The sequence below is a fragment of the Pinus tabuliformis genome, chromosome 4_1 (genome assembly GCF_031772625.1).
Source record: "Pinus tabuliformis cultivar Carrire ecotype Pingquan chromosome 4_1, CPIR1, whole genome shotgun sequence".
Classification (NCBI taxonomy): domain Eukaryota; kingdom Viridiplantae; phylum Streptophyta; class Pinopsida; order Pinales; family Pinaceae; genus Pinus; species Pinus tabuliformis.
Window position 1 is genome coordinate 944,158,539 of NC_142303.1, and position 14,533 is coordinate 944,173,071.

Consider the following 14,533-nt stretch of genomic DNA (forward strand, 5'->3'; position numbering starts at 1 on the left):
AAGAGTTTAGTCATATTTAGATATTAGGAGTAGAAATAAAAAGGAGTACCAAAAATGGCATGAAGACATGGATTTATAAAACATTTAATAAAAATAAAGTTTTTAATTAGATAGTTGTACTTTGACGACCAAGTGTTCAATAAGAGGATCTTGGGAAACATTTTCAATATCTATTCAAATTAAAGATATCCTTTAATATCCCAAGATGGAACTTGCGATGTTATAAGTTCGCCCATAATTTTTCTTACAAAACCAAGTGAAGAGGCAAAGATAACAAAGAAAATGGCATTATGTTAGAGTGTAGAATTTGAACACATTAAGTATGGAAATTAAATATTATGCTAATGATCATATTGACAAAAAGAAAAAATGTATATAACACATAAATTCAAGTGGGATTCAAAAAAATAAAGTAACTAAAATTCTCTTGAAAGCTTACATTAAGTGACACTCAAGATTAAGTGACACTCAAGATGTTGAATATTTCAATAAAGTGATCGACTTATATTGATATGAGCTAACGCCATAGTAAAGAATAAAGGAGAGAACAAAAAGAAAAACTATTTTAGTTTTTAAATGCTTAAGGCAAATAATGAGTGTTGACTTATGAGTTATTTAGTGTTGACTTATGAGTTTTTCTCTCATGATTCAATAAAAGACCTCATGCTCACTAAACATCCAATAAATTAAAATGAGATTAATGAGTTAGAAATAAATGAGACATTTCACTAGAAATTTTATAACATTTATGGTCCTTCATAAACAACAAATAATATAAAAAAATTACGTTTCTTTCTAAAATGCTTTTTGAATTATTTTTTAAAAATGGATTTTTTTGAATTATTTTTTAAAAATGGATTTTAGCACTGGGATGAATTGGCAAAAAAATCCTTCGTGTTTTAAACCTTTAAGGACGTGGTAAAACTGAAAAGATATTATTTGTATTTGGAACATTTGCATTATGTTGCTTCCAGGCCAAGGCGATGAACACATTTCTTAACCATTGGGAATTGTACTTAATTGACAATCAGAATCTGAGATACAACATCAACATCGAGACAAAAGGCGCTCAAGACTAGTCAAATCTTTCTGTGCAGATGCATTGTGCAACCAGCAGATGTTCTGCAAAATGCCACCGGGAGTGAACATCACACAAGCACAGGCCTGTCAAATCTTAATATGGAAAATGACCTTTGCAAAACTTTATTTCTTCTTATTGTACTTTAATATATCTGGATATTAGAATGAATACAACTCTGCAGAGTATTACGTTTCGTTCGACTTTTCCAACGGACTGCTTTCGCACAAAAGGAAAGAGTCGAAATTAAAACGTTGGAGGAGTCCGAGAAACGCAAGTAGCAGACGTTGTTTGCACGTATTGGGCTTTTCCATCATATATCTCGCACATCACCCGGGATTTCTCTCTGATTTCGCTAAAACACATTTTGCATGCAGGAACTGATCATGAAAGTGGTAACCAAAATTCGAGGAACCATAGCCCACTCTCCCTCCATGAATACCGTGTACTGTACTGATATATTAATGCTTTTTCTGGACGATGAGTAGGGCCGCACTGGTGATTACATCCTAGCTTTTGGTTTGGTGTACCGTTTCTCTTGTGATTTTTTTTGCGGGTGAACTGAAATTTTTAATTAATTAGTTTAAACATAGTTAAATTAGAATAAAAATATGAATTTAAATTAGTGTTAAGTTTAAAATTTGGTTAGTTTGAATTTTACTGAATGGTAAAGTTTTTGTAATTAAAAAGTAAGGTTTTTATTTCAATGCTTATGCAAATATAGCTTTAAAAAAGTATAATATGTTATGCTTGTATTTACATTTGAATGAAGTTGTATTTAATGTGACTTTTTGGACTTACTGGTGGCTGAAAAAATTGAGGTGAAACCTTGATTTGTGTTATTTAAACTCGTTTAGGGCACTTCAATTGTGCAAGGGTTACCCATCAAACTTGTTATTTCAATAAATTCCTGCCAGATTTTAGAGAAACTAGACCAGAAAAACCCACCAAAAAAACTTCCAAAAAGTCACACTAAAGACAAGTAGCATTTGTCACGTATTAGTCGTCCAAATCAAAGTTGTCTAAAATTATATATTTATATTTTATTTCTTAAACTTTGAACTAAAATATTCAATAAAAAAATTATTTTAATATAATTATTAACTTATAAAAATACATAAATTTTAATTTATATTTAAAAAAAATAATAATAACACTAATTTATTATTTATTATTTATATTTGAAAAAAATAATAATAACACTAATTTATTATTTAGTTCATAAAAAATATATGTTTTATTTTATTAAAATTTAAATTTAAATTTTAATCCAAAAATATTTATATATATAATATTTTATTTATTAAAAGTAAAATTGAAATATTTAATTAATTTTTTTTAATATAATTATTAGTGTATAAAAAGTATTAATATGATAAGATTGCAAATCACAATTTATTGCAATGAAAGGTTCAAATACTTGACAAATAATAACAAAAATAAATATTGAATTTTTTATTTAAAAAAAAAATTATATAATTAAACTTTATTAAATCAAAACATCAAAACATATGAAATTATTTCACGTAAATAATTAGTGTCACTCACTTACCTGATGTGTTACCCTCCAGGCGGTAGGATAATAATCAGTCTTTCCTTGATAATAGTATGTTACATGCAGGAACCCAATCAATGACCATGAAAGAGACTGAGTCCTTAAAAACGAGTTCATAAAAATATAATTGTTTATTGGAGTATATATATATATTTTTACAAGATACAGGAATCTTCTAAATAATGCATCATAGCTAGCCTTAGCGTGCCTCCAATGAAACAAATTGGCAGACAACAATAAAACATCAATTAAACTAAGAAGAATAAGAGGTATAATCAAGCATAGGTGCCACGATGCTGCCATTGCCTGGTCTAGGGCCTAGGCCCTCCATGCACATTAAAGTGTTATTTATTTCTTTTAAATGCAACACCATATTATTTAAGAAGACAAGAATTTTGTAATTTGCATCATTTTTGTCACGTAGGAAGCAACCAGGAGGGACTTCATATGTCAATAAAGGTCTATCATGTATATAAATTAGTTTTTTTTGGACAGTTATACGTGAGGGGGAGATTCACAATGGAGTTAAATGAGGTGTGATTCTATTTTTATTAAGTTTAGCTATTTATATATAAATCAAATTTATTTATTTATTTTTATTAATTATAATGTATTTTTAAATAAATATATAAATTAGTTTTAAAAACTAATTACTTTATTTAAATTTAACAAATCAAATTTTTTAATCTAAAATTTTTTAACAAAATTTCAATTAAAATTTATAAAAAAAACAAAACAAAAAACCTTTAAAATACACTATTATTTTCAAATATCTTGAAAATACATAAATCTTTTTTTTTTTCAGAGAAAAAAACAGCATAGCTTTATATTAAGAGTATATAAAGATCATCAATACATAATTCGAGATAACTTGACAAATATCTTGAAAACACATAAATCTTTGCACCATTTATTATTGGTAAAGTTTCGAAAGAAAATTATAAATGTTTTAAACAACATTGAGAGATAGCAATTTTGTAAATTTTGTTTTCAAATATCTTGAAAACACATAAATCCTTATGCCTTTTATTATTGGTAAAGCTTCTGATAAAATTTATAAATATTTTGAACAACATCAAAACAGAGCAATTTTGTAAATTTTGCTATTTTCAAATTTATCATAATTATTTAATTTAATAAAATCATATTCTAATTTGTTTTTTCAAAATTTGATAATGTAATTTTTAATGGAATCACAATTTTCTATTATAGTTTTTCATTAGATAAATTTAAAATTACAATTTTTTTTTAATTTGTAATCAAATTTTCTATGAATTAAATAACTAAAATTTATCTTTTTCTTTTAATTTCTAATCACATTTTAGGTTTTTATGCCAATTCGTTACATGTTAAAGTAATGTTACTTGAAAGATTGATCTCTCGCTGATATAAAATCAGTTTAGACAGAAAGATCAAGGGATGGTTGATATAAATTCAGCTTAGACAGAGAGATCAAATCCCTTGATGTAAACTTTTTCTCAAGTTCCACACTCCAAAAATAAGGTTTTTGACTTTTAATATGGTAAATTTTTTTATTTATGAAAATTTTATGATCCATTCAAATTCAATTATATGACAAAGGAACTATTAAACAGATGAGATAATTTATTATCTATTCAAATTATATATAATAATATATAGTTATATTTTAATAATTAATCGTAACATGTTAATAAGATTAAAAAATTATATATAATTTAAAGATTCAAGTTATATATAAGTTAAGCTTCAAGGTAATGTTTTGGTTGACATTACCAAAAATTACTTTTATTATTTTTTTCAGGAGGTGACATACTTACACATCGGGGTCATTAAGGGTTGTAAAATGTGCCTCTAGGTACAATGAAAACAAAATAATTAATGTAAATGTCATATTCCAGAAAACTAAAACGATAAGCTAAGCATTTCAAGTATTAAAATTGAAGGCTTTAAAAACTCAAAAAAAATTTAACATTCAAAATAGTGAAATTTAACAACTATAATATTGATTTTTAAAATCTAAAAATTTAATAAAATTTTCAAAAAGTTAGAAATCATATTAAAAAAAAAAAATTATATTATTTTCCCAAAAAAATGTGACTGTTCTGAGGATTTGTTTGAAAAAATAATAAAATGGCATAAACGAATGGGTAGAAATTATACATTTTTTAAGAAATTATTTTGGTTACAACCAAGTCTTTATCTTGAATCTTAAACCCTTTGCGATTACCCTCTTTGCAACATTTCTGTAAGAAATTTGTCATCGTAATGTTTCAGGGTACGTGGGAGAGGGTGTTTATTTTTTATTTTTTCAAGAAGGTTTGTTTTTTCCTTAAAGATACAGTAAAAATAAAAAAAATATCAATAATTAATATTATACATATTTTTGAATTATATATAAATTTAAAAGTACTGTTCTTTCATAGTTATTCGAGATAAAATAAAGTAAACAGTTAAAATTGTAAATATTAATATTGATTATATATATTTATAAATTAAAAATATTTATATATTTAAAAATACAATTTAAGAAATATAAAATTACATTTTCATTAATAATTTCATAATTACTAAAAAAATCATAAAATAAAATATTTAAAATTATTATTTTTTAAAATAAATTGGAGATCTCCACATGAGTTTTTTTTTTCAAATATTAAAATTAAACTATTATTTCCGTATTTGCCAGATAGTTTGGTTCATTGGGAAGTTATTCCCCATATCTGGTTTCAAATTTTAAAAAGGCACTTATGATCGTAGGCTTAAGAAGTAGATCCTCTCCTATAGAGTCTCCACGCTTAAGGAATAGGCCCTCTCTTACAGAGTCTCTACTCTCGAAGAGATGCCAACTATTACTCTCAGTACATAGGCCTTTCCAAACGCAGTTGTCTATAATGCGAATTTTTGGAAGTCTTTTCAGTGGGTTTTTTCGTTTCAAATCCGGCAGCGAGTTTGATAGCTAGTTTAATCAAGATTTAACTTCAATTTCTTCCACCAGATTCCGTCACCGGAATCTCCAAAAAATCGCATTATAAACAATTCCTTCCCAAACTAGTCCCACAATTACCAATTCACCATGACTTTAAAAAAATAATAAAAATAAAACAAATCCATTATTGGCTTACGAGATTGCAACTAACGATGTAGTACAGCGGGCAGAGAAGAAATCGCTGATCTGACCTGTTCGGTTCATGCTGAAACCATGTTGATTGGAATCTTTTATAGATATTCCGATTGGCGTCGGTCGTATGAATAGTTAAGTTCAGTTCTGACGACGTTTCTTCGGGTTTTCATAACAGCCGTTGAAGCGTGACTTCATGGGCTGCTGCTGCTGATGTGATAGGTTGGTTTACTTAGACACTGGACACTGCTTAAATCGAGATAGAAATCGTGCTGCAACGCTGTGATCTTCAACTTGACTGTCAAGGTGCAGGCTCCAATATCAACGTCTGAACACTGACACTGAAAGCAAAAGTAAATCTGTACACTAACGGCTACTTACAGTTACCGTTCCCTCTCACAGTTACCGTTTCTTCTCAGACTCCAAACAGCAACCTTCAAAGAAACACCCAGGCTGGCACACTCGGTTTTCCATTTATAGATGGAAAGTAGCAGGATTTTATATGTGGAAAGCATTGCCAGCCTGCCACCGCTAATTTATCCAATAACTCAACCTTTCTGTAAAAAAACAAAATATTGAACCTGTTCCTCTTTAATATTGGTTGCATTCAATGAAATTCCTCATTTAGTACTAGCAGTGTTCGATTGTCTCTCCTTTTCTAATGGACTGATTCCTTGTGCTGTGTGCTTGATTGCATAACTATCTTTGACAATTTCATGCTAATCCCTGGCCGCGATCGCTGATTTATCTATGCGGACCTTGGGGAGCTTCTTCATTTTACTGTCTTTTCCTTCATCTTTTCGGGTTTCTGAGAGAGTTTATGTTTCCAGCTTCTGCTTATCCCGAATACATAGGCTTAGCATAATCCTTTCAAACATAGCTGAGATATTCGAATCAGACAGAAAATAAATATCATCTGTCCTAATGACTTATCGATCAAAAGTTGCAGGGCCAGAGCGCGAGAAAACAGAGCAGAGAACTCATGATTCTTCCAAAAAAGGGGGATTGATGCAATCTGCTGTGATGGGCAGTAAGAAATCGAAGTCCAATTTTAAGTTAATTCTGGTTTTGCTCTTCCTGGTATTCGGCTGGATGAGTTGGATTAGTCCAATAATCGAGCTATGTAAGCATTCTTGAAAATTTTCCTATCTTTCTGAATATTCTCTTAGTAATTGCAGCTATGATGGATGATTAACTGTAATTTGTCAATAAAAAAGAACTGTCATTTTCTCTGCTGCAGATGGCCGCGGCGAGGAAACGCTCTCCAGAGAACTAAGTTTGCAAACTCGTATCGTTCTCCCAAATCATCCATTAAAAATCAAGAAAGAGACCTTCGAGCCAAAATCGAACCTGCAACCCAGCAGTGTGGGCTGTTCTTCTTTCATCGACGGTAAAATAACCTCCCATTTACTACTTAAGATGAGTTCAGAGGCAAGTTAAGTATGATGATGAAACTAATTTGGGCATATTAATTCTACTCTGTTCTCACAGGTGTAGGTGTAGAAAAAGATTATGAAACTGGGAGTAATACCGGGGAAATTCTGTGCTGCGATAGGTCACACTTTCGGACAGACGTCTGTTATTTGAGCGGGGATGTGCGAACTCACTCCCTATCTTCCTCTGTTTTCCTTTACAGCCAAAATAACAACACTACCAGGGAGGAGAAAATCAGACCTTATACTCGCAAATGGGAGAGCAGTATCATGAACACGATTGATGAAGTCACTCTCAGAATACTGAGCCGGACAGATCATGAGAGCGAGCAACAAAATTCGTGCCAAGTGCAGCACTCGGTGCCTGCATTGGTGTTCTCCACTGGAGGGTACACAGGAAATGTTTACCATGAATTCAACGACGGTTTATTGCCTCTCTATATAACTTCACAACATCTGCAGGGGGAAGTTGTGTTCATCATTCTTGAATACCATGAGTGGTGGATGATGAAATACCAAGATCTTGTGAAGCAGCTGAGCAAATACCCAGTTATTGATTTCAGGAGGGATAAGAGAGTCCATTGTTTTCCAGAGATGATTGTGGGGATGAAGATTCATGACGAGTTAACGGTTGATTCATCGCTCATGAAAGATGGTAGGACCATTAGGGACTTTCAGTCACTCCTTGACAAGGCATATGCTCCTCCTAGATTAAGCCCTATGGCTGGATTTACAAACTTGATTAACGAAACCTCTACTGTTCCTCTTTATGGATTAAACAGTAATTCTGCGTCTATGAACTTTAGCAACGTTTTAGTACCCAGTTCTTTGAACCCCAAATTGGTGATAATTTCTCGGGGCAAATCGAGAGTATTGCTGAACCAGAAGGGAATAGTGAAATTGGCTGAGAAAATAGGGTTCCAAGTGGAAGTTTTAAATCCCAAACCAACAACAGAAATGGCAGAGATGTTCAGAGCTTTGAATTCGTGTGATGTTATGCTGGGAGTCCACGGTGCTGCCTTGACACACTTTTTGTTGATGAGGCCTGGTTCTGTGTTTATACAAATAGTGCCTTTGGGTACGGACTGGGCAGCTGCCACTTATTATGGACAACCAGCCCTGAAATTGGGAGTGAAATATATGGAGTACAAAATTGTTGCAGAGGAGAGTTCTCTGTATGGAAGATATGAGAGGAATGATCCTGTTCTTACAGACCCGGAATCCATAAACAGAAAGGGATGGTGGGAGACGAAAAAGGTGTATCTGGATGGACAAAACGTAAGAGTGTCGTTGAAACGTTTCAAAAGGTACCTTGTTAGTGCGTATGCCTATTCACTGACCAGCGCACACACAGGAACAGACGTGGGGAATTCGCACTTGAGTTCATGAACATATATGGTCGACTGTCAAAGATACTGGTGTTGTATATTATAAATATCGCTTATTGGATGAACATTATACATAGGGTAACAGGATGGGGAACTGAACTGAATAGAGGTCTGAACAGATTGCGTGGATTCTTTCGAATTGACGGATACAGCAATTCATTTGTAATTTTAAAATCTAGATAAATAAATCTTTTGTTTCACTTAGAAATCTTGTTTTTTTTAATAAGTTCCCTGATCGTCAAGCTCATCCTCCAGGTTTGACACGACCCCAACTCTTCGAAGTCAACCGGGTGCAGGGATCTTACCCTGCCTAGGCCACACCAGCTCTTAGTTGTCCAGATTGTTTAGCATGCCTCCTCCCCAAAGTCAGCCAGACCCGGCCTAGGCCACACCAGCTCTTAGCTGTCTAGATTGTTTAGCATGTCTCCTCCCCTAACGCAGGCAGAACCACCCCCTTAAGGTTTGATCCTTGATAGGCCCATCCAGAAACTAGCCAGACTTGACTTTCTAGTTAAAATTCTTAGTACAATGTCAAATTTTTAATATTTTTTATTTATTTAAATTTTAGAAAGTTATTTAAAGTGGAATATTTGCACAATTATATGATTAAAGTTTTTCTTTTTTATGTTGAAGATTTATTAATATTCTACCAAATTTTTATATGTAAACCATGGTTGTCTATTAGTGACCTTCATTAGAACCAAATTAGTCACAAAATCAATGGCACTGTTAAAGTTAAAATAAAATGAAATTATACATATTACATTAATTAAGAGTTGATAAAAATTGAATATCAAACTTAGTCCTAGACTTCGTGAAAATTCCTAAAGAAGATTACACCATAAAAAACTAGGAAACCCAGGTTTTCACCTCAATTGGGTGACATGTGTCCTTGTTGTTTGTTCTTGGGTCTAAGCCTCAGAGACAAACTTGTCTCAATACAAGCTAGCCAATCTTCGATATCCATCATTTATCTAGATTTGATCTTGTGTAGTTTGGCGATTCAACAAAACCTTGCTAAGTAAGGAGTGCCTTTAAATACTAATACAATATTATTGTGTAGAGGTATTGGTTTTGCATTGCTCATGTATATTTAGTGTCCTATATCCAAGCTACGAGTTCTTCCATCAATTTCATGTATGTGAAGTTATCTCATTCCTATCTAACAACCTCCTCCACAACGTTGAGCTCACTCTTCACCTCTAAAGGGGTCTCGCTGAGGTAGAGTCGAGTGCAGAAATTCGCATTGGATTGAATGTGAACCCCTCAAAGAATCACGTTCCCCTCCTCCTTATTGACATCTAACTCCTTGATGAGTCATGGAAATAAAGAAAGGAAGCAACATGCAAGGTTAAAGGACCGAGATCCAAAGACTAAAGAGAATGTAGCCAAGAGAAAACTTTTAGACCACCTAAGTAGGTTAACAACTCTGAAACATCAGACAAAGAGCTTAGACCCCATGCAATGAACTTGAAAGAGCTTGAGAGGAAAGAGCTAAAGGGGAGGGTTGTTAAGAAAGGAGTGTCACGTAGAAACTTCATTGCTAAGAAGGAAACAAGCCGCTGAGGAGATGGACCGACAAGGAGCATCATAGAACTAAAAACCACGATATCTATTTATTCACATTAATGCTAACACGAGTCTAAGCAGGTTAATTATCATAGCTGGGCAATTGATCATGTCTAGTTGAGTTATTTCTAGTGACAATGTGATCTAGTGCCTTGCCACCTCAAAACTTACAGCGACACCCCCATAAAAAAATACATAATATATATATATATATATATATATATATATATATAATGGTAATTTGTGTATATTTAATGTAATTGTCCCAAACTTTTGATCATAGTTGAATAGAAATAAAAATGCTTGATTGTTTATTAACTTCTTTTCCTGGAGGAAAGATGGATATCATATATGTTTTCTTATATGGATGGTGCATATGCATTTGGAAAGTTGGCCCCCCATAAAATATAAATGTGACTTCATTATACACTCTTAAATAGAATGTACAAATTTTGTCCACTTGTTATTAGTTTTCATTGATAACAAACTCAATCAACTCTACATTTATATTTGGAAGAGTATTCTGCTTGTTTTTTTTCTTAGGAAAATTTTAGTTGAGTGCTTACTAATTAGTGAGTAAACAATATTAGGTTGAAAATTCTATATTATTTTATTTTTGTTGAGTCCTTCAGTTCAAAGTGGTTGACCAACCACTCCATTGGTCTCAAAAGACCAACAATCTTTCTCTTGAAAGCATGGAGCCACCTATATCAAGCAAAGATTGAACAACTTGGCCCCATAGTGAAGTGAGTCAATAGGAGAAACTTTTACTTTAGACAATTTTGTAAGGGAAGAAAATTTTCAAGAAGAACCTAACCTTGCATAACTGTCATTTGAAAAGGCATAAGGAATTAGAATGGCATTGAGGTGGTTCCATCCTCTTCATGCAGGGTAATTTTGGACCAACCAAACTTGAAGGAATCCCTAATATATTTGGAACAAACTATAATCATCCCCTTACTAACCCACAAATCCCTCTTATCTTTCATGTTTTTTATTTTATGCATAGAGATCAATAAGTTGCAATAAATAATTCTAGTAGTACTTCAAGTATATGGTGTACCACCACCCCATATCTATTATAAGTGGTGGGTTTATTAGTTTTCTTGTGTGAGGCACACCCATCCTAGGTGCTAATTCTTCCATGTTTGGGATCTCTATTAGGGTTACCACAACTCCCTCCGTAACACCCAGTAGTAGAATATGCACCATGAACTATGGCCCTTAGGGTAGTAGTCCTTCCTCTTTTGGATGTGATCCTTTTATACCACTGCACTGCCTATTTTTCCTAACTTTAATATTTTTGTGGGGATTTCACCTACACCTTTCCAAGTATCCTTATTCAAAGCGAGGGCACATCACCACCTCCTTACCATTAATAGGGAGTGGATTCATTAGATATTTTAGCATACCCATGGGGAGCACATCCATCCCAAATATGATTAATATGTTTAAAGAGGCATTTATCCAAAAAATTTCCATAAACAAAGATTCTAGCAAAATATTTAATTTCAAACAAATTCTCACTCCATTCCTAATGGTAGGAACATCCCAAGAAGTAGGTTTATGAGTGGAAATCAAATGTTGGGACAAGTTCCTAATGTTGGAATTTTTTTACCCAAACCAACATGTCATTTTTGTGACATTGAATCTCCATATTTAATAAAGTTAACTATGATCCTATGCTATTGTTGTAGCGGCTACAACCTCCCTCCAAAATTTTGCCTTCACTTCGTTTTGGAGCCTACCTCCTCGAAATCATCGCAGTTATCCTACACTGATCAGGTACTTGTGTTTATTTGTTTACATCTGTCATTTAGCAACTTGTGTTCAACTCACTCGTCCCATTAGTCAACCACAAGAACACCCAGTACTTGGTTCACATCCGGTCGATCAGTTGTTGGGCAAAACTGCACAATCCTGGAGGACAACTTGTCTTCCCCTCAGGAATTGCGTAGAGCAGTCCAGCAGTTGCCCTGCACTTAGAAATTGTGTAGAGCAGGCAAACCAGCCTTGCTGTAGAAATTGCGCAGAGCACGCTAGCCAGCTCTTCTCTCTAGAAATGCGCAGTTTCAGCCAGCTAGCATTTCTCTCTAGAATTGCGCAAAGCAGGCCAAACCAGCTGCACTACCCTCCAGAAATGCGCAGAACTAGCCCAGTTGCACTGCTCTCCAAAAATGCGTAGAGCAGCCTAGGCCAGCTGCACTGTTCTCCAGAATTGCGTAGAACTGGCCAGTTGCACTGCTCTATGGAAATATGCAAAGCAACCCAACATCACTCCTCTGGAAAATTGTGCATAGCTGGCCAGCCAGCCAGGGCCTTTCAGTCCAGAAACAACGCAAAAGTTTTCCCTCACTGGTTGTCTGTCGCATGTGTTGGAAGGCTGCTCGATTCCCTCCAAAGTTGCACAATCCTTCTTTGCATGTCGGGCAACTTTTCTCGAAAAAATCAAAGAAGATAAAAGTGAAAAAGCATCCCTAGATTTTAGGGATCTATTTTTAGTAGCAAGAATTATATGTAAAGTCCTTTTTAGAAACTCCCCGCCAAGTGTTGCTTTTTCCTAGATTTTTGGCATGTGCATCATAAACCCTAATTTCGCTAAATCTATTTAAATGATTCCTTAGAGCTCATTCTTCACATTCGATCTTGGAGCTCTAGCATTCCCAAGGCATCTAGAATCCTTCGGCATAGTCGGTGCAACTTTTCCGGGTAAATTTTTCTTTTCATGCCTTTTGCCGTTTTTTTTGTCGCTTTTTAGTTTTCATCTTGTATGAGTGTTGTTTCCTTGGTTTTATTGAATGACCGTTGGCGTTTCAATTTATTTTAGTTTGTAGAAGTGTTGTTTCAAGTTTTGCATTACCTTTCCTTAGTGTCACAGGCATAACACTGTTTCAAAACTCACATTTGCCATTTCGGCGACTCGCTTCATGAGTTTCTAGGTTTTGTCATTTGACTGATTTCAGCACTTGCTTGAATCACATGCATGTTTATTTCACTTAGATCTGCACCAGCTTCACACACACATTCACTCCAAGTTCGTGCTTTCAAGTTGTCACTGGGCAGATCCGAGCTGGCCTGGTCTAGATCTTGTCTCTCCCATCATGCTCTATGCATTCCTAGCAGTCAAGGCTCTACCTTGCCTCCAGGAATTGCACAGAGGATACCCACACTGTCTCCCAGCTGTGCTCTACACAATCCTGGAAGGCAGTGCCCAGTCCTGCCCACTCGCCTAACTATTCTGCGCATTCCGTAGTTTCAGTCAGTGGTCAACCTCACTGGATTGCACATTACGCAGATCCAGCAAGCATTCAACCTCACTGATAGCTGGAAATTCACAATGCGCAGTTCCAGCTAACAGTCTCCCAGCTTCCTGAAGTCAATGCTATGCAATCTTGCCCAACAGTCACCAATTTGTTGCCTGAATGTTTCTCAAAGTTGTTTGATGTTTTTAGTTGACATTGTCTCGCCATGAGTGTCTTCTCTATCTCTAGGTACCACAGGTTTTTGAGCAGCTTCTCAGCAGTACAGGTATCATGGCCTCCAAGAGAGCTGGATCAAAATACACAATTGAAAGTAGTATTAGGGATGTGGTTGAACAGGGGTCTATGAGCTTGCCCGTGTACACAGACACACACCTATTCATCGAGAAAGACATCAAGATCACATGGCAATACATCAACACCATTTTCTTAGGCAGCTTTGAGGAGAATCTGGAGGATCGACAGGTCTATGTGAACATCCATAAGTTAGGACTATACAAGGTTGCATGCAGGTTTCCCATGTTCCCTTGCACATATGTGATCCACTGGATTGTCTCACACACTGATCCTAAGATAATGATACTGAGCAATGTCATTGGAGCAAGACTTGCTTCGTTTAGGACGGAGGATTATCAATAGATATATCTTTTGCCATTGCTAGTGAGAAAAATGGATGCATCGTTCTACACTCCCAACAACAGCATGAACATAAGAGACATCTTGAAGCGTTGGGTAAAGGAGCCAGCAAAATTCAGGACGACACCCAACCAGATATATGGGATGAAGACACTTAGGAAGGCATACCAGTTCTTATTCATCTTCGCATGCCACTTGTATGTCCAACAGAGTACAGAGACCTTCCCGCATAGTTGGGTTGCTATGTTGGATCAGCTAGCAAGTGAAGGAAAATCATTCAACTGGTCTGACATGTTGGCTGTCTAGTTGAAAGTGCATCTATCCAATGCCCAAAGTCCACTCAAGGATCAACAAGAAAAATTCTTCATGTCTGCCTACTTGCTCGATGCAATCTGTGCCCATCAACAGTTTCCCGACATGGGTTGGGCATGGACACCTTCAGAGAGTGTTGTGAATGTATATTACAAGTTGCTCTCAGATTGCAACTATTGAGGAGTCATGGCTAGAATATTTG

The 14,533-nt window shown here is 34.6% G+C and overlaps 1 pseudogene; it reads left to right on the top strand.

Moving 5' to 3' along the window:
- Positions 1 to 6,657: 6,657 nt before the first annotated feature.
- On the top strand, positions 6,658 to 8,675 carry LOC149179242 (xylan glycosyltransferase MUCI21 pseudogene; annotated as a pseudogene).
- Positions 8,676 to 14,533: the final 5,858 nt, after the last annotated feature.